This window comes from Rattus rattus, chromosome 2, assembly GCF_011064425.1.
Source record: "Rattus rattus isolate New Zealand chromosome 2, Rrattus_CSIRO_v1, whole genome shotgun sequence".
Lineage (NCBI taxonomy): Eukaryota > Metazoa > Chordata > Mammalia > Rodentia > Muridae > Rattus > Rattus rattus.
In genome coordinates, this window is record NC_046155.1 from 101,135,412 (window position 1) to 101,155,759 (window position 20,348).

Here is a 20,348-nt window from a genome sequence, read left to right on the forward strand (position 1 = left end):
CTGCGTGGTCAGAGTGGAAGATACCCAATGTACCGTGGAGTTCAGATGTATAACAGTGCCCTCTTTCCCTTTATTGTCTGGCTTCAATACTTCTTAAAGTATTTTGAGTATTTGAAAGTTGTTTGGGGTTCGGATGGTTGTTATTTAGTTGGTTGGTTTTTGCTAGGCTCAAAAAGTAGTTAGGGGGCAAAGTATATCCTTTTTGAGTTGACAAACATGTTGTTGCTGTGTTTTTACTTCCTTGCTCTCCCTGTCCTTTTTATGGCTTTATGCGTAAAGTTAGGGATCTCTCTAAGCGGTTCCTTCCTTCTCATGTGGGCCATGCAGTGGGTATCTGTAGCATGGACAGTGATTTGGAGCTGCTCCTGGAGGCAAGGAGCTGGCGTAGCTTTTCCTGTGTGTTTCCCTAGGTGCTCTTGCTTCCTCGTCACTGCGTTTCATTGGGTGCCTGTCCTGATGGACTGTGCAGCTCTGAATTTAGTGTCCTCTCGTTCCTGTTCCATCTCTGTGAGGAGGTATTTCTTCTCCGTTTTTTCTCTTAGCTTTAGTGGGGACTAAGGGCGAGAAATAGATTCTTTATAAATATATATAATTTTGTTACTATACTGTGTTATTTCATTTGGTACTGAGTCCTTTACATGGACATAAAGTACCTAATGAGACGTGGAGGTCCGGATGTATGAAAACTTCCTCTTTTCCCTTTTCCTCTTTGCCTCTGTGGGCAATAGTTGTAGAGTAGCATAGATTTTCTAATTCTCTTCCACCCCGAGGGGTGGGGTATGTATATACTTTAAAATGTAAATATAAATTTTTTAATCTTTTTGTTGTTACTTCATTTGTACCTAAATCTATTTGTGGACACTTAGGTACATGAGGAATATTGAGGTTCATTCTATGAAAAATCTCCCCTTTCCCTTCCCTCACTGCCTGTTTGGGCAGTGGCTTGTAGAGTAGTTGTGTAGCTTTGGCATGGGGGTGCAGGGTGGGAAGAGTTCTGGGTTTCTATTTTAGATGTATTTAAAAGTCTGTCAGTTATTTCAGTTCTTCACTCGCAGTCTGCCTTTGTGTTAATGAAACAAAGCAGCGGTCTGTATCAGTACCCGGAAGTGTGGAACATCTGCCCCCCACTCTGCCCCCTGTGCCATACCGCAGTAGTGTACGCGTACTGTCAGGCTTGAGTTCTTGTTTTGTCTGTTGCTTATAATACAGCTTGTTAGAGCAAAGGGTAACCATATGTTATATATGTATATAGGATTGTAAATGCCTTGTGGTATTAACTTCATTTTGAACGTGGTCCTTGGTGCGACTATTTTTACTATGTACTTAATGAACACTGAGATTGATTCTATGAAAACTCTCCACACTCCCTATCCCTCATTGCCTGGTGGGCAGTGGTAGACTAGATGTTTTATTTGCTTATCTTTTGTTTGCTTTGGGGGGTCTGGGTGTTTATATATTTTTAATGTATATACAATATTGCTATATTCTATATATTATTCCATGTAGCACCAGTTTTTTGCTGGAATTTGTACATAGATACTGAAACATTGAGGTCCAGAGGTATGATAACTCTCCCATGCTCCCTTTCCCTCATTGCCTACAGAGGCAATAATTTTATAACTTGTTTTTGTTTTGTTTTGTTTTCTTTTTTTTTAGGGGGTGGGAATGGGATTGCTTAGGTGGGTAGTGGTTAGGGGAAAGGGATGAGTGCATGATTTTAAAATATATTTTTTTCATGGTACTGATTAGGCCCCTTTTCATTTGCATGGATAGATGGGTACCTAATCAAAATTGAGGATCAGTGTATGACATATCTCCCATTCTACCCTTCCCCTTATGCCTGCACAGGCAACAGTGAGTAAAGCAGCTCTGTGTTATTTACTTGTTTGGATTTATATTTTTGATAGTAGACTATTCTTAATATAAAGTTTTCATTTCTTTATTTCATTTTGTGTTCAGCCCTTTGCCTAGCTATAAAGAACATAATGAAATTAGTTTCATAAGATGACAGGGCACATCTTTTGTTGTATATTTCCTCACTTAGTAGTAGCTAGTACAGGTGGTTTGTGTTTTTCCAGGTTATTCTGTAGGATAGATATCTTTAAAGATAGAAATATGCATACATTTTTAATTTTCTCCCTTGCTCTCATTGTTTCCCTTTAATATACTTATTCTCTTGAAGGTTTTTACATGTATCTAGAGGGAAAAGAAAAAACCAAAGGCTCATTACATGTTAAGTATCTGAAAGTACAACCCTGGGACTCCATGTATAGCAGTGGCAATGGGCTTGCAGCAAATACAGTGGGAAAGGACACTCAGATATGGCTGTATTGTGGACACTAATCAGATCCAGCATTGCTGGTGTCGACTTAAACTGAGATGGTGAGAGGCCAGCTTTAGTTTTATAAATACCAGAACAACAGAGGGCAGGGCATTGCTGAGTAAACGTGAGTTTAAATAGCTTCAGTGGTGGAGGCAAGCCAATATCAGTGTTTCCTATAACTAATTCAGAGCCCTTAAGAGTAGTGTTCTGTGAGGCCTAAAGGTCAGATTTATCTCCAGAGTTCTGTTGACTGTTCTTACGTACCCAGGAGAAGCCATTGATTCTTAGAATGGACCATTTGATTGCAACTTCTCTGGTGACTCACAGACAACAGGGTCCCAAAAGAATGTCAGGGGCAAGCCCTTTCTGCCTTAGGACATCCACATGTGGCAGAGCACATTGGCCCTTTCTCACCCAGAACTCTTTTGTGTGGCTGCATCTCTTTCTCCGGTTCTCTCTTAACTGGGCCATTCCTATTCCTTTTCCTTTTGCCGTCAGTACCTTCATCGTTAGATGCCATCTGAGGTTACACTCACACGCTGCCTTCTCGTTCGCTTTGTGATTCTGTGTGCATTTCATGCACCAGAGCCTGTGTGTTTGCTCGCAGCATTCTTACATTTCTTTTTGTCTCTTCTTCCACCACATGGTAAATGTTGACTGCACATTTGTCTGCATCAAAGAAAATGCATGTGAAAACCTCCCTGTCCTTCTTGCATGTTAGCATTGTTTTGTTCTCACATTTTTACTGATATTCCATGAGGAAGATTTGCCATATCCACTTAAGAAACATTGAGTGCTAGATAGGGCTCCTAGAAATTCTCAAAGACATGTTATTTACCATATCAAACTCTCAGGAATGTGTTGGAAAATTATCCTCGTAACATTGCTGTTACTTATACCTGCTGCTGGAGGAAAAGGTTTATTCATGACACATTTACCTTTGATCATAAATAAAAGAGAAAGGGCCACCTTTTTGCAGTTAGTCATGGTAGTCATTAGTGATATTTTTGAACTGCTTTTAATTTGAAATACTTCAAAGGAAGTAAAGGTCATGGCTTTACTCAAAGAAATGCTCCAGAAGTTGGGCTGTATAAATCATCAGTACAATAATACACTGTGTGCGTTGCCTATGCGTGTGCGTGTGCGTGTGTGTGTGTGTATGTGTGTATGAAATGAGAATTGCCACATAATTGGAGCATTTGCATTCATCAGCAAATAATATTGAGACAAACTATAGTCGACTCTCTTGATTAAAGCCAAGTGTTCCCTGTGGCTGTGAGGAAGAGTTTTTCTTGCAAATATTTTGGAAAATGATTACTTGGAAACTTACAAAGCTATTGCCTTTTTTTATTTTAACACCAGTAGAGACCTTTGGTTCCTTCAGTCTGAGTTTAAGGCTAGAATTCTAATTTGTATTCTAATCTGTCTTTTGTGGAAAATTTTGAAAATAGTATGTATATGTAATATTGTATATGCAAATTGTGTTGTTTTACTTGTTTTGCATATGACCAGCACTGACTGAAAGGCATGTTTAACTATAAACACTGTTGCTTTCTTTGTGAAATGAAAATAAAAGTATTTAAATACAAATATTGTATGGATTCATCTTATTAGACAGATTATATATTAGAAGCATTTCATCTCAGATTCTGAGTTTCACAGGAGCTGTTCCCATATACATTAAGTTATCTCAATTGCTTCTTGCCTCACGCCAGCGTCCTTAACACATTAAACTCAAAGGAGCCCAAACTCGCACTGCGAACATTTGGGTTGGGGAATTACTTGCTCTGAGAGGCTGTTGTGCACACCGGAGAATTTTCAGCATCTACCCTGACAATTTATGCCAGTTGCATCTACAGATGGCCAACTGCCCATAGCAACCCCTCACTCCTCTGGTCCTTGTGAGAAACAAAAGTGTTTACTTCATAGATTAAAAAATAAAGTCCTGGACTGGCAATTAAAACTGTGTGATGATGGAACAGCGGGCTCAGTAAGGAGCTGGTTTAGGGCAGTTCCTTGCACAGGTGCAGTCCTTATGAACACTCGGCTTCTGTAAGTAACAGTTGGTTCCACAATGATTTTCTGCCTAGCTTAGTATAAAACCACTGAAAGCTAACAGTTTCCCCCCGTTTTGATCAATAAGTCGGAATATAGGTACCAGCCCTACTGGAAGGACATTGCTACAGCTATGTTCCTAGTTAGGTCCACAAAACTAGCCTATTCCATCTCTGAGTAGCTTTATTGAGAGTTGGGAAAGTTTTAGGTTTCTAGATACAGAAATGAAGGCTAGCATTCTATAATTACCAGAGTTTAATGTTGGGCATTTGAAGACAAATCTACTGCGTCTCTTGATTTCCCTATAGAGCCCAGTGTGGGGATTTAAAAGCCTTTATGCTGTACCTTTTTAAAAAGAAAATTATGATGATCGTTGCTAATATTTACAAAATGCTCAGAAATTGCAAGGATTTTTATTTTTAAAAACTGGCTATGTATTTTATAATCATAGATATCAACTGTTAAATATTTGAACACTTAGGAAGTAAGGAACACTTAATTCCACTAGATTTGGGGTGGGGGGCGTTGTTGATAAACCTCCCTATTTTTCAAAATCACGATTTGATTTGATATTAGCCTTCTGCTTTCCTTTCTTTCTAAAAAGTCTTAGATCAAAAATCCCTTTTGATACATGCAGCCTCCAGAGTTTACTGATATTTGTATGTGGGTTGAACAGTGTACATGTGCTACAGAGCATTGTTTTATTATCAGAGCATAAACATCCCTTTAAATTACCAGTTTCACTTACCTTGATTCCCACAATTGGTAAGTTTCCAATGCTTTGTGCTTATGTGCTTGTATTTTCCTTTGTGTACAACATCCAGTTAACTGGTCAAAGTCCAGTTGAGGTTAAATGCAACTTTGAGACCACATATATTTGATTTGGGATTATCAAGACCTTCACTTACAGTAATATTCAGTCTTTCCCACTCACTTTTATAAAAGAACATGATGCAATTAAAATAGGTGTCAAAACTAAATTGTTGACAAGCACCAGGTAGCAATATTTTGAAAGAAAAATCTGGGTTTTTAAAAGAGGCTAAATACAGGCAGAAGTGTCGATGTGTTGATTATTAAGGGGACAAGCTCCTGATTTACAAGCCAGATCTGCAAAGTGGAAAGCGTTTTTTGTTTCTGATGTCTCTTCTTCATGCATGTTGCTGCCACACGAACCTTTGCACAGTGACCAGTATTGGTATCATTCTGTCTATCTCAAAGGTCTCTTAATTTTTTATTTCAGCATAAATCACTGAGATATTACTGTTACCATATGGTTAACAAAAGCTTCATGATTGGAAGAAATTATGATATTGAAAAACTTCAGGACATCCAGGCACTAGTTAGAACCAGGACTTCTTTCTCACCTGTTATTTTCTACTAAGAGATGTTTTTAGTTTCACTAGCTAAGATATTGCTCCTTTACCTATCTTACAGGAGTGTTAACATGAGATAAAAAACATCTGTAACTGAATGATGGCGCCTGTCCCAGAAAGCATAGATCCAACTCTGGTCATTAAAAGTACCAGCTGCTTCCTAAGATGCCTCTGTGTGAAGATGATTTCTGTAAATTGAATAATGTTATACAGCACACCAGCTAGGAAATTATAGAAAAAGTCTAATATGCTTTTTTTTTTTTTTTGCAAATTTGAGCCTTGAATTGCTTATATTTTATTTGGGGAACAGTATTACATGTTAGGAAAGAGGCCAGGAGATAGCTCAGTCAATAAAGGTACACACTGTCAGGCCTGATGACCTGGATTTGATCCACCTCATGGAAGAAGAGAACTGACTCCCACATGTGCTGTAGTATGTTCATCCTGTCCCCACACATACACATAAATAAGGAAAGAGAAAATGCAAATGCATGCGGCTGTATTGGTTTTTCAACTGAAACAAAACCCTGACTGTTGGTCAATTTTGGTTAATTATAAGGAAACTGCAAACTAAACTCTTACTGATTGATTTATAGTGGAGATAATATTTTCTTGGGGACAGCATTTACTTGGCCATATATGTATATATGTATGTGTGTGTATATATATATGTATGTATGTGACACAAATATATTATGTCATATACACAGAAATTGATCAAACATCTGAAGATCTCTGGTTGCTAGTGCTGGAAGGAACCTTCTAAATGTCTAGTCTATCCCCACCATTTAATAAACTAAGGGTAACAGATTACACCTTACCTAAAATCTCACATAACATGTTTAATTTATATATTTATCTAGCGAGCTTAGATGCAGATTATGTGCAGTTGTCCATAGGACACTTACTGAATTGGAAGGAATTTGAAAAATTGCTTTAATGAGAAAATTATCCTGTTATGAATTCCCAAAAGAGTTGGTACATTATTGTAAAATTAAGCTTGGAGTTAGGTGGTTTCAACTTTTTGATAGTGTAAATGACCCAAATCCCATGACCTTGAAAAGGTAGCCCCTTTTTATGTGTTTTGATGAAGTACATTGCACTGAAGTAGCACAGCCTCTGTTGAAGACAATACTGGCAGGAGGTTCTGACTGTCGCCACCAAATCATGTATAGCAAGAAGAATGATTACCTGGTGAAGTGACAAGTGCTACATTATGTGACAGGCCAAGCAGAAGGAAAATAAATACTAACTTCACTAACTAGGTTTTTAAAAATCCCTTTTCCTAAAATAGTTTAAATTCAGCCTCAAGTAAAGCATTTACCCTCAGCATTTACCCTCAACTTTCTAGAAAGTTTAGTTCTAAGAAAGGTTTTCAGGTCATTTTTGGTTGGTTGGTTGGTTGGTTTTGTTCTTTAAAGGTCATGACCTGAGTGTCAGATGTCTTACTTCTGCCTTGTTTGCATGCTTGTAGTCTTTTGTCTGCCTTTAGTCTGGATTCAGAACTTAACACTTAGTCCAAGATTCCTTTCTACCTAATGTGCTAAAGCCAACATGTGCTGAACAATGTAGGATTTCCCAGGCATCCAAGTGAGGAAATCTAAAAGAAAATTTACCTTCCCAAGTTCCTTGATATTTTTCTTCTTCAGAGCCTCTCCCTTACCTGTCCATTTCTAGGGTATATTCTTATTCTCTCCTCTCTCTCTCTCTCTCTCTCTCTCTCTCTCTCTCTCTCTCTCTCTCTCTCTCTCTCTCCCCCCCTCCCTCTCCCTCTCCCTCTCTCTCTCCCTCTCCATCTCTCTCTCTCTCTCTCGCACACACACACATTCTCACACATTCATGCATGTGCACATGGGCACATATATACAGAGAGACATAGAGCCCTTGCCGATTCCTCACTTCTGAATACCTCCTTGAAGTGCCTCTTTCCTTTAGAGCATTGTGACTCAGCGTCAAAATCTAGATCCACAAGACCAATATATCAGGGGCTTAGCAAAATTGGCCTCATAATTTAAAAGGCTGGTTTGTGTGGCCTTGTATTGTGGTCATATCTTGGGGTCACTTCTCACAAGTTACTATGTATTGTTATGCAGAAAACTATGAAACTTTAAATCTTTATATTAGCAAATACTTTGTTAGGATTTTCTAGGATAACATGAAAACTGTCTTATAATACCCGGGCACACACAGACTTTGGGTAAGAGAAACCAGCCTCAGTCTCATGTGTTTTTCGTGGATAATTTATTCAGTAACTGTTGTGATCTGTCCAGTGTGCACAAGCTGAGTGAAAGAGGCTTAGCTACAGTGCTAGCTGCAAGTGCATCCTGGGTTTTATAAAAGCAGCCTGTGTAGTGGGTAGACACCCAGAGGCTCTTTGTTCCCCGTTGAGTACATTACACAGTCATTCTTGGTTCCTAAGGATGTTCCAAGTGAGTGACAAAAGGCAATGAATTATTTTCGCGTTACCGTGTTACCATTTCACCCCAGGGTTCCCTTCAATTCCCTTCAAAGACACCCTTTCTCCTCTGCTTTCTTCTGTGTGGCCAAGTGAGAACGAGGACAGTTTTTCAAAAATGTGAGTTCAAACGAAGAGGGGTCTATAAGCACTTGAAGCCTAAAGTATATGTAGTTTGTTAAATGACTCAAACAGGAAATGCAACTTTTCATCATCATGGTTTCTAGATGACAGGCACGACTGTCTGCCTTACTTCATTGACCTCTAGCCTCAGTAATCACAGAAGGAATTGTGATATTCTCTGTCTCCAAGGCCCTTGTTCTGACAACACTGTTTGGCATATAGCTAGACTGGGTAGGAGGGTGAGGGTTGGGGGAGGGTTGGTATTTTTTTCCCTACCCAATTCTCACCATATGTAGATATCATAAGACGGCTTGGAGTCCACATAATCCTCATGGATGCAGCACCACATTCAAATGGAGACCAGGAAAAACTCAGAAACTGAAGGAATCCTGAAGGAAAAGTGCTCAGTGTGTATTTTTATTATTTTTATAAATTTATTTTATTTATTTACATTCCAGTCTGCCTCCCCCTCAGTCCCCCCCTCACAGTTTCTCATCCCATTCCTCCTCCCCCTTGCCCAAGCCAGGCCTCCCCCTTCTCTGGGACCTTACATCTCTTAAGAATTAGGAACATCCTCTCCCACTGAGGCTAGATCATGCAGTCCTCTGCTACATATGTGCCAGGGCCCTCCGACCAACCTGTGTATGTTCCTGGTTGTTGGCTCAGTCTCTGGGAGCTCCCTGGGGTCTGGGTTAGTTGAACCTGTTGGCCTTCCTGTGGGTTACTCTCCCCTTCAGCTTCTTCAGTCCTTTCCCTAATTCAGCCTAGAGGTCCCCAACTTCAGTCCAATGGTTGGGCACAAGAATCTGTTTCTGTCTCAGTCAGCTGCTGGTAGGGCCTCTCAGAGGACAGCCATGCCAGGCTCCCGTCTGTAAGCACATCATAGCATCAGTAATAGTGCCAGGCCTTGGTGTACCCCATGAGATGGATCCCAAGTTGGGCCAGTCATTGGATCGTTTTTTTCCTTCAGTTTTTCTTTTTCTCCATTTTCATCCCTGCAGTTCTTTTAGACAGGAACAATTCTGGGTTAGGAATTTGGCTGTGGTTAGTAACACTATCCCTCCAATTTCGACACTGTCTACTGGAGGTGGACTCTTCAAGTTCCCTTTCCCCAATTTTGGTCATTTTGGCTAAGGTCACCCCCAATAAGTCCTGAGAGTGTCTCACCTCCTGGGTCTCTGGTACTTTCTAAAGGATCCCCCCACTTCCCACTCCCCAAGGCTACTTATTTCCATTCATGTGTGTATGAAACTTAAAAAAAATTTTTTTTAAATGAAAGCAGTGCTCTTGATTGAAAAGATGCCAAAGAAGGAATTCCAGGCAAAGTGGTCTAAAATAGAAACTGTCACTTTTATATTTAAAGGAGATCTAAAAGATAGACTATCCCTTCCTAGAATGTAGCTGACCTGACATATAGTCCAATTTATGTAGCTTAGACATTGTCACCAGCCACAAGATGACCAGTGTTAGAAGCAAAGCATCTTGGATAAAGTTCTGTTCAGCAGGAACTATGTATGGTGACACCTCAGGGGAGCCAGAGGGGTCTCTGAGGAGAAAGGGCCAATTTGGAATCACTCCATCCCAGAACAAGGCCTTGCAACAAGAGGGAAGTAACAACCTCCAAAGTGAGAACTTATGGGTTCTTTGGAAAGTCAGTTGTGTCAGATGATGTGTTGCTGGGGCAAACGTATGAAGGAACACTTCATTGAAGCAGACACAGATGAGAGACTAAGACAAACTCATGAAGGAAGGTTTCGCTGAAGCAAACAGGTGAAAGGATGTTCTGTTAAACAGTCACATAAAGGATTCTTCGGTAACAACGCACATGTATTGGTCCACCTTCCATTGTGTAGTTGAGGTCCATTTGTCAGGACGCCATAGAGAAAAACGCCAAAAAGAACAGTGATGTGTTACAGCATCATGCTGTTTCTGTGGACTCGGGCTGATGGCCAGAGTGATGATAGCTGAGAGAGACACACATGCTAAGACACATGGTGAGGCAAGACCCATGGAGGGCACATGATGTTTGGAGGTTTATAACAAAGACTCAACAGACAGTAACAGGAGCTTGCTTGGTTTGCTTACATAGTTAAATGGTTCTTGGTCTCACATCTTCACTGATCTTCCCTTCACTGAGCCAAAAACTTTTCTTGGCATTCCTGTTGGCCCTGGTCTCTCCTACTGACTCATGCCAAGACTAAGGCCTTGCTGTCTCTGCTAGGTAGTGCCACTGCTGCTGATTTGTGTTTGCTATCTCGACTCTACCAAACTGGACTGCTGGAATATCTGTGAAGCATTGGCAAGTGGATCGAGCTACCACTGTTAACCTGTGAACTGAACTGTTGACTTCCTAACAGCACAGATAGGATTTACTCCTAAGAACCATTTCTGAACAGGTCCATTTTCTCCATACCCTTTCTTTTCCACTACCTCTGATGGGTGGTAGGCTAGAAGGGAGGCTAAAGCATTTAAGAATCATCATTAAAAATAGGCATTAAAATTACAAACCTCCACGTGATAAAATCCCTTGGATGGTAGCTGTTTCTCACCAGAAACCATGGAGACCAAAAGTGTAATGGAATACTGACAGCATGACAGAAGGAAAGAAATCTTGAAAAGGAACTGTATGCTCCACAAAACTATTCTTTAAAAACAAGGGAAATAAATTCGCAGATGATCAGAAATTGGGAGTTTGTTGTTAGCATAGCTATTGTAGGTGAATGAATAGAAGGGCTTTTTGAGTTGAAATAAAGACAGTAGATGCTAAAAACCAAAGCGAAGAAGGACACAGGGTAATTAACTAACTGTACAGATAAATGTAAAAAACAGTACAAGGACATTTCTATTAGCAAATCTTGCTTTCTTTTATCTTATTGAAAAGGCAACCACAGGGTATGGTCTCTACAGGTTCTCTCTCCCCTTTGGGTATTTCAGCTAATGTCATCCCTGTTGGGTCCTGGGAACCTCTTGTTTCTCTGGCATCCGGAACTTAGTGGCTACCTCCTGTTCCCCACCCCTGAACCCCACTGCTATGCACCTCCATTTTAATTCCTGACCCTCTGTACTTCTCCGGTCTCCTCTCTCACCTGATCCTGCTCCCGTTTCCCCTCTCCCTCCCAGGTCCCTCCCTCCCTCTACTTCCTGTGATTATTTTGTTCCCCCTTCTAAGAAGGACTGAAGTGTCCACACTTTGGTCTTCCTTCTTCTTGAGCTTCATATGGTTTGTGAGTTGTATTATGGGAATTCTGAGCTTTTTGCCTAATATCCACTTATCAGTGAGTGCATACCATGTGTGTTCTTTTGTGACTGGGTTACCTCACTCAGAATGATATTTAGTCATGGACCCCGGTTGAGAGATGGGGCCACCCACCCATCTTAAAAATATCAACCCAGAATTTCTCCTGTCTAAATGAAATGCAGGGACAAAGAGTGGAGCAGAGATGGATAGAAAGGCCATCCAGAGACTGGGGATCCATCCCATATGCAGACACCAAACCCAGACACTATTAGTTCATGCCAAGAAACACTTGCTGACAGGAGCCTGATATAGCTGTCCCATAAGAGGCTCTGTCAGAGCCTGACCAATACACATAGGGATGCTCACAGGATCCTCAGACTGGGCACGGGGATCCCAGTGGAGGAGTTAGGGAAAGGACTGAAGGAGCTAAAGGGGTTTGCAACCCCCCATAGGAAGAACAACAATATCAACCAACCAGACACCCCAGCGCTTCCAGAGACTAAACCACCATCAAAGGGTACACATGGAGGGACCCATGGCTCCAGCTGGATATGTAGGGAGGATGGCCTTATCTGGAATCAATGAGAAGGGAGGCTCTTGGTCCTGTGAAAGCTTGATGCCTCAGTGTAGGATAATGCTAGGGCAGTGAAGTGAGATTGGGTAGGTGGGTAGAGCACCCTCATAGAGGCAGGGGAGGGGGAATGAAATGGGGACTTGCAGGAGGGGGATAACATTTGAAATGTTAATAAATAAAATAACCAATAAAAAAAAGAAAAAGCAACCACAGGTGGACCTTACAAGAATGAGGGGATGGGAGAAATGGGGGAAACATGGCCAAAATGCATTGTAAGCATAAATGAAAATCCATATTATATAACACAGATAAAAGTAATAAAATACTATATCATTTTAAAAAGACAACCACATTATACTAGAATTATAAATCAAAATTAGCTGACAAAACATAAAGACAGATCATGCGAAGCGGACTAGAATTATGAAAGGAGACACTCTATTTAAAGTAAACAGGTATTATTTTCAAACTGTATATTATTTCAAACTGTACATATTGTGTATTAATATGTAATCGGGTTAAAGGAACAACAATATTTAACTTTTTAGATTTATTTATGTGTATGGGTGTTTTGCCTACAATGCATTTCTGTGCACCGCATATGTGCCTGGGACCTGAAGAGTTCTGAAGAGATCAGATGCCCTGGAACTGAAGTTAGAATGGTTGTGAACTATTATGTGATTGCTGGGCTAGATCCTTCTGGAAAAGCACCTGGTCCTTTTAACTGCTGAGCCATTCTCCAGCCCAGAACCAACAATATTTAAGATAGAACACTAAAATATATTAACACAAAGTAGATAACTATGAGGCAAAACTCACGGAAAATAAATGATAGATAGAAATATAATTTAATCATCATAGGACATATGAAATATGAATATATTAAATCCTCCCTTTGAAAGACAAAAATTGGACAATATTAGATGACCCGACTGTTTCTTGTATATAAGAGACACACTTAGATTTGATGATACAAATAAGTTGATAGTCAAAGAAAGAAAAGCTATAATTATCACCAAATAAAGCTAAAGTAGTTAAACTAAGAACAAGTAAAATAAATGGTATACCAAATTGTTACCAAAGACAAAGAACGTTATTTTATGAGAAGTGCCAATAACCAAGAATTATAAACAATATTTGTCAAAAACTGTCAAAGACCAGCTTTGACAATACAGGGTAAATAGAGGCAGACAGGGGGTGTAGCAACAACGATTGGGGTCAGTGCTATAGCAGCTGATGGAGGGCAGCACTAGAAGAGCTGATGAGGGTCAGTGCTGATAGTAACTGACCGGGACGGGGCTGCTGCTGCTGCTGTTGGCAGCTGGCGACTAGAAAAGTTACTCAGCAGACTTTTCCGTGAGGGAACAAAGCTGGATCAGATGGGGTCGCTACTCTCCGTGGCCAGCGGAAAAACTGTGAACACTTCTAACTCTATAGGAACCTTCGAGAAAGAAAAGACAGAAAATTCATACATGCATGTGCATGCGCACACACCCACCCACGTCCACACACACACACAAACACACACAGAGTAGATGCAACACACACACACACAGAGTAGATGCAACACACACACACACACACACACACACACACACACATACATGCCTACAGAGAGGCAGACAGACAATACATTCACACACTGTATGGATAGAGCACAGATTGAACAAGAAGGCTCCAGCATTTCAAACGCACACATATGTACATTTTTACATATCTACATTTATGCATGTATGTAGCCTATATTTATTGCTACCACAATTTAAGGTCCAGGTAAACTGTGCTACCGACCTGCCCAGGTTGCCTCAAATCACAGAAAGAAACACACACACACACACACACACACACACACACACACACACACACAAACTTTTTTTCTTTTTCTTTTTATTGAATATTTTTTATTTACATTTCAAATGTGATTCCCTTTCCCGGATTACTGTCCATAAGCCCCCTACCCATGCCCCTCCCCTTTTTCTATAAAGGTGTTCCCCCTCCCTAACCACCTCCCAACACTAACATTCCCCTACACTGAGGGGTCCAGCCTTGGCAGGACCAAGGGCTTCTCTGCCCATTGGTGCCCAACAAGACCATCCCCTGCTACATATGCAGCTGGAACCATAGGTCTGTCCATGTGTACTCTTTGATGGTGGTTTAGTCCCTGGGAGATCTGGCTATTGTTGTTCTTATGGAGTTTCAAGCCACTTCAGTGTCTTCAGTACTTTCTCCAATTCCTCCAACTGGGACCCCAGTCTCAGTTCAATGGGTGGCTGTGAGCATCTGCCTCTGTATTTACAGTGCTCTAGCAGAGTCTCTCAGGAGACAGCTATATCAGGCTCCTGTCAGCATGCACTTCTTGACATCAGCAATATTGCCTGCATTTGGTGGCTGTATATATAAGGGCTGGATCCCCAAGTGGGGCAGGCTCTGAATGGCCATTCCTTCAGTCTCTGCTCCAAACTTTGTCTCCATATCCCCTCCTATGAATACGTTTGTTCCCCCTTCTAAGGAGTGAAGCATCCACACTTGGGTTGTCCTTCTTCATGAGCTTCATGTGGTCTGTGGATTGTATATTGGGTAATTCAAGCTTTTGGGCTAATATCCACTTATCAGTGAGTGCATACCATGTATGTAATTTTGTGATTGGGTTACCTCACTCAGGATGATATTTTCTAGTTCCATCCACTTGCCTATAAATTTCATACTTTCATTGTTTTTGATAGCTGTTTAGTACACCACTGTGTAGATGTACCACATTTTTTTCTGTATCCATTCCTCTGTTGAAGGACATCTGGGTTCTTTCCAGCTTCTGGCTATTGTAAACAAGGCTGCTATGAACATAGTGGAGCATGTGTCTTTTTTTATATGTTGGGGCATCTTTTGGGTATATGCCCAAGAGAGGTATAGCTGGGTCCTCAGCTAGTGCAATGTTCAATTTTCTGAGGAACCTCCAGACTGATTTCCAGAATGGTTGTACCAGTCTGCAATCCCACCAACAATGGAGGAGTGTTCCTCTTTCTCCGCATCCTCGCCAGCATTTGTTGTCACCTGAGTTTTTAATCTTAGCCATTCTGACTGCTGTGAGGTGAAATCTCAGGGTTGTTTTGATTTGCATTTCCCTGATGACTAAGGATGTTGAACATTTCTTTAGATACTTCTCAGACATTCAATATTCCTCAGCCGAGAATTCTTTGTTTAGCTCTGTACCCCACTTTTAATAGGGTTATTTGGTTCTCTGGAGTCTATATTCTTGAGTTCTTTGTATATATTCGATATTAGCCCTCTAGCAGATGTAGGATTGGTAAAGATCTCTTCCCAATCTATTGGTTACCATTTTGTCCTAATGACAGTAACCTTTACCTTACAGAAGCTTTGCAGTTTTATGAGGTCAATTCTTGACCTTAGAGCATAAGTCATTGGTGTTTTGTTCAGGAAATTTTCTCCAGTGACCATGTGTTCAAGACTCTTCCTCACTTTTTCTTCTATTAGTTTGAGTGTATCCTTATGTGGAGGTCCTTGATCCACTTGGACTTAAGCTTTGTTCAGGGCAATTAAGAATGGATCGATTTGCATTCTTCTACATGCTGACCTCCAATTGAACCAGCACCATTTGCTGAAAATGCCGTCCTTTTTTCCACTGGATGATTTTAGCTTCTTTGTCAAAGATGAAGTGATCACAGGTGTGTGGGTTCATTTCTGGGTCTTCAATTCTATTCCACTGATCTACCTGCCTGTCTCTGTACCAAAACCATACAGTTTTTTTTTATCACTATTGTTCTCTAATATGGCTTGAGGTCGGGGATGGTGATTCCCCCAGAAGTTCTTTTATTAATGAGGATAGTTTTTGCTATCCTGGGCTTTTTGTTATTCCAAATGAATTTGCAAATTTCTCTTTCTAACTCTATGAAGAATTGGATTGGAATTTTGATAGGGATTGTATTGAATCTGTAGATTGCTTTTGGCGAAATGGCCAGTTGTACTATATTAATCCTGCCAATCATGAGCATGGGAGGTTTTCTATCTTCTGAGATTGTTTTCAATTTCTTCACAGACTTAAAGTTCTTTTCATACAGATCTTTCACATGCTTCCTTAGAGTTAACACCAAGGTATTTTATGTTACTTGGGACTATTGTGAAGGGTGTCATTTCCTTAATTTCTTTCTCGGCTTGTTTCTCTTTTGTATAGAGGAAGGTTACTGATTGATTGAGTTAATTTTATATCCAGCCACTTTGCTGAAGTGTTTATCAGGCCTAGTAGTTCTCTGGTGGAACTTTTGGGATCACTTAAATATACTATCATATCATCTGCAAATAGTGATATTTTAACTTCTTCCTTTACCATTTTTATCCCTTTGACCTCCTTTTGTTGTCTGATTGCTCTGGCTAGAACTTCAAGAATTATATTGAATAAGTAGGGAGAGAGTGGGCAGCCTTGTCTAGTCCTTGATTTTAGTGGGATTGCTTCAAGTTCTCTCCATTTAGTTTGATGCTAGCTACTAGTTTGCTGTATATGGCTTTTACTCTATTTAGGTATGGGCCTTGAATTCCTGATCTTTCCAGTACTTTTAACATGAAGGGGTGTTGAATTTTCTCAAATGCTTTCTCAGCATCTAATGAAATAACCATGTGGTTTTTTTCTTTGATATTCTTGATGGATTTTCATGTATTGAGCCATCCGTGCAAGCCAACTTGCTCACGATGGATGATCGTTTTGATGTGTTCTTGGATTTGGTTTGTGTGAATTTTATTGAGTATTTTTGCATCAATATTCATAAGGGAAATCAGTCTGAAGTTCTCTTTCATTGTTGGGTCTTTGTGTGGTTTAGGTATAAGCATAATTGTAGCTTAATAGAAGGACTTGGGTACTGCTCCTTCTGTTTCTATTTTGTGGAATAGTTTGGATAGTATTGGTATGAGGTCTTCTATGAAGGTCTGATAGAATTCTGCAGTAATTCTATCTGGTCCTGGACTTTTTTTTTTCTTTTTTTGTCAGCTTTTAATAGCTGCTTCTATTTCTTTAGGAGTTATGGAACTATTTAGATGGTTAATCTGATCCTGATTTAGCTTTGATACCTCGTATCTGTCTAGAAAATTATCTATTTCCTCCAGATTTTCCAGTTTTGTTGAATATAGGTTTTTGTAGTAGGTTCTGATGATTTTCTGAATTTCCTCAGATTCTGTTGTTATGTCTCTCTTTTTTGTTAATTTCTGATTTTGGATACTGTCTGTGCCCTCTAGTTAGTCTGGCTAAGGGTTTATTTATTTTGTTGATTTTCTCAAAGAACCAGCTCCTGGTTTTGTTGATTCTTTGTATAGTGCTTTTTGTTTCTACTTGGTTGATTTCAGCCCTGAGTTTGATTATTTCTTGCCTTCTACTCCTCTTGGGTGGGTTTACTTCTTCTTGTTCTAGAGCTTTTAGGTGTGCTGTCAACCTGCAAATGTATGTTCTCTTCTATTTCTTTTGGGAGGCACTTAGAGCTATGAGTTTTCCTCTTAGCACTGTTTTCTTTGTGTCCCATAAGTTTGGGTATGTTGTGCCTTCATTTACATTAAATTCTAAAAAGTCCTTCATTTCTTTTCTTTATTTCTTCCTTGATCAAGTTATCATTGATTAGAGTGTTGTCCAGCTTCGATATATATATGGGCTTTCTGTCGTTAATGTTCTTATTGAACACCAGCCTTAGTCCATGGTGATCTGATAGGATGCATAGGATTATTTCAATCTTCTTCTATCTTTTGAGGTCTGTTTTGTGACCATTTATATGGTCAATTCTGGAGACGGTACCATGAGGTACTGAGAAGAAGGTATATTCTTTTGTTTTAGGATGAAATATTCTATAGATATCTGTTAAATTTGTTTGCTTCATAACGTCTATTAGTTTTTCTGTCTCTGTTTAGTTTCTGCTTCCATGATGTGTCCATGGAAGAGAGTGGGGTGTTGAAATCTCCCACTATTATTGTGTGAGGTGTAACATGTGTCCTTGTATTTAGATGCAATGTATGCTTTGATGTTTGGTAAGGTTTCTTTTATGAATATAAGTCCCCTTGTATTTGGAGCATAGATATTCAGGATTGAGAGTTCATCTTGGTGGATTTTTTTTTTTTTTTGATGAATATGAAATGTCCTTCCTTAGCTTTTTTGATAACTTTTGGTTGAAAGTCGATTTTATTCAATATTAGAATGACTAATCCAGCTTGTTTCTTTGGATCATTTGCTTTGAAAATTGTTTTGCAGCCTTTTACTCTGAGGTAGTCTCTTGTCTTTGTCACTGAGGTGTGTTTCCTGCATGCAGCAAAATGCTGGGTCCTCTTTACATATCCAGTCAGTTAGTCTATGTCTTTTTATATGGAGAATTGTGTCCACTGATGTTGAGAGATATTAAGGAATAGTGATGTTGTTTCCTGGGTATTTTTGTTGTTAGAGGTGGAATTACGTTTTTGTGTCTCTCTTCTTTTGGTTTCATTGCAAGGAGATTACTTTCTTGCATTTTCTACGGTGTAGTTTCCCTCTTTGTGTTGGAGTTTTCCATCTATTATCTTTTGTACAGCTGGATTTGTAAACAGATATTGTGTAATTTTTTTTTTCCTGGAGTATCTTGGTTTCTCCATCTATGTTAATTGAGAGTTTTGCTGGATATAGTAGCTTGGGCTGGCATTTGTGTTCTCTTAGTGTCCGTATGACGTCTAGCCTGGATCTTCTGGCTTTCATAGTCTCTGGTGAGAAGTCTGATAGGTCTGCCTCTATATAGAACTTGACATTTTCCCCTTACTGTTGATGCCAAGAAGTACATACTGACAGGAGCCTGATATAGCTGTCTTCTGAGAGACTCTGCCAGAGCCTAAAGAATACAGAGGTGAATGCTCGCAGCCAACCATTGAACTGAGAATGGGATCTCCATTGAAGGAGTTAGAGACAGGATTGAAGGAACTGAATGGATTTGCAACCCCCTAAGAACAATACCAATCAACCAGAGTCCCAGGAACTAAACCACCACTCAAAGAGTACACATGGACTGACCCATGGCTCCAGCTGCATATGTAGCAGAGAATGGCCTTGTTGTGCACCAATGGGAGAAGTGACCTTGGTGCTGCCAAGGTTGGAACCCCCCAGTGTAGGGGAATATCGGGGTGTGGAGGCTGGAATGGGTGGTTGTATGGGTGAGGGCACACCGTCATAGAAGAAGGCAGTGGTGGATGGGATAGGGAGTTTATGGACGGGAAACCAGAAAGGGGTTTATCACATTAGAAATGTAAATAAAAAATATCCAATAAAAATAATATATTTATTAAATGTTCTGTATGTTCGTGAATAGCAGGAGAGTTTATAGTGTTAAGATGAAAATATCTCTAAATTGATCTTCTCAGTCAATATAATTTTTATCAGAATCCTACCTATTGCCTTTATAGAAACTTAAGAAAAAAAAATGTCTATAGTCTCATAGAACCTCAAATAACTCAGAAAAGCCAAAACAGTCTTGAAAAAGCCACTAACACAATCTCAACCTCACTTTAACACTATGGTACTTGGAATGATGTCAGACAGGGAGGCCTATCAACAGCACACAACAAAAATCCTAAATAAATCCTTATCTTTTACAGATAGTGATTTTGATAAGATGACAAGGCTACCTTGGCATTTCATTGGGGAAAAGTTCTCTGCAACAGAATTGCATCAACTGAATGTTAACACATGAATACACTGGGACCACTTTCTCTAGGTCTATAAAAAGTAATAACTGAAAATGGATCAAAAACAATTCTAATGGCTAAAATTATAAAACTCGGGGTTGGGGATTTGGCTCAGTGGTAGCTCGCTTGCCTAGGAAGCGCAAGGTCCTGGGTTCGGTCCCCAGCCCCGAAAAAAAGAAAAAAGAAAAAAAAATTATAAAACTCTTAGAAGAATGGGCATAAACTTTATGACGTTGTATGAGAGGAAGTTATTAATAAATGACAGTGGAATCCTAGACAAGATAACATAGGCAAAAAAGGAAGTTCACCAAAATTAAGAACTTTCTGAAAGGATACTTTCAGGAAAATGAAGAAACAACAGAGAATGCAACAAAAGATCTCTAAATCTTACCCAATGACCCAGATTAAACAGGTATAGAGGGACTGGAGCTATGGCTCAGTGGTTAAGAGCACATTTTGTTTGATTCCCAACATCCCTGTGGTGATTTGCTACTACCAGCAACATCTCCAATCTCATA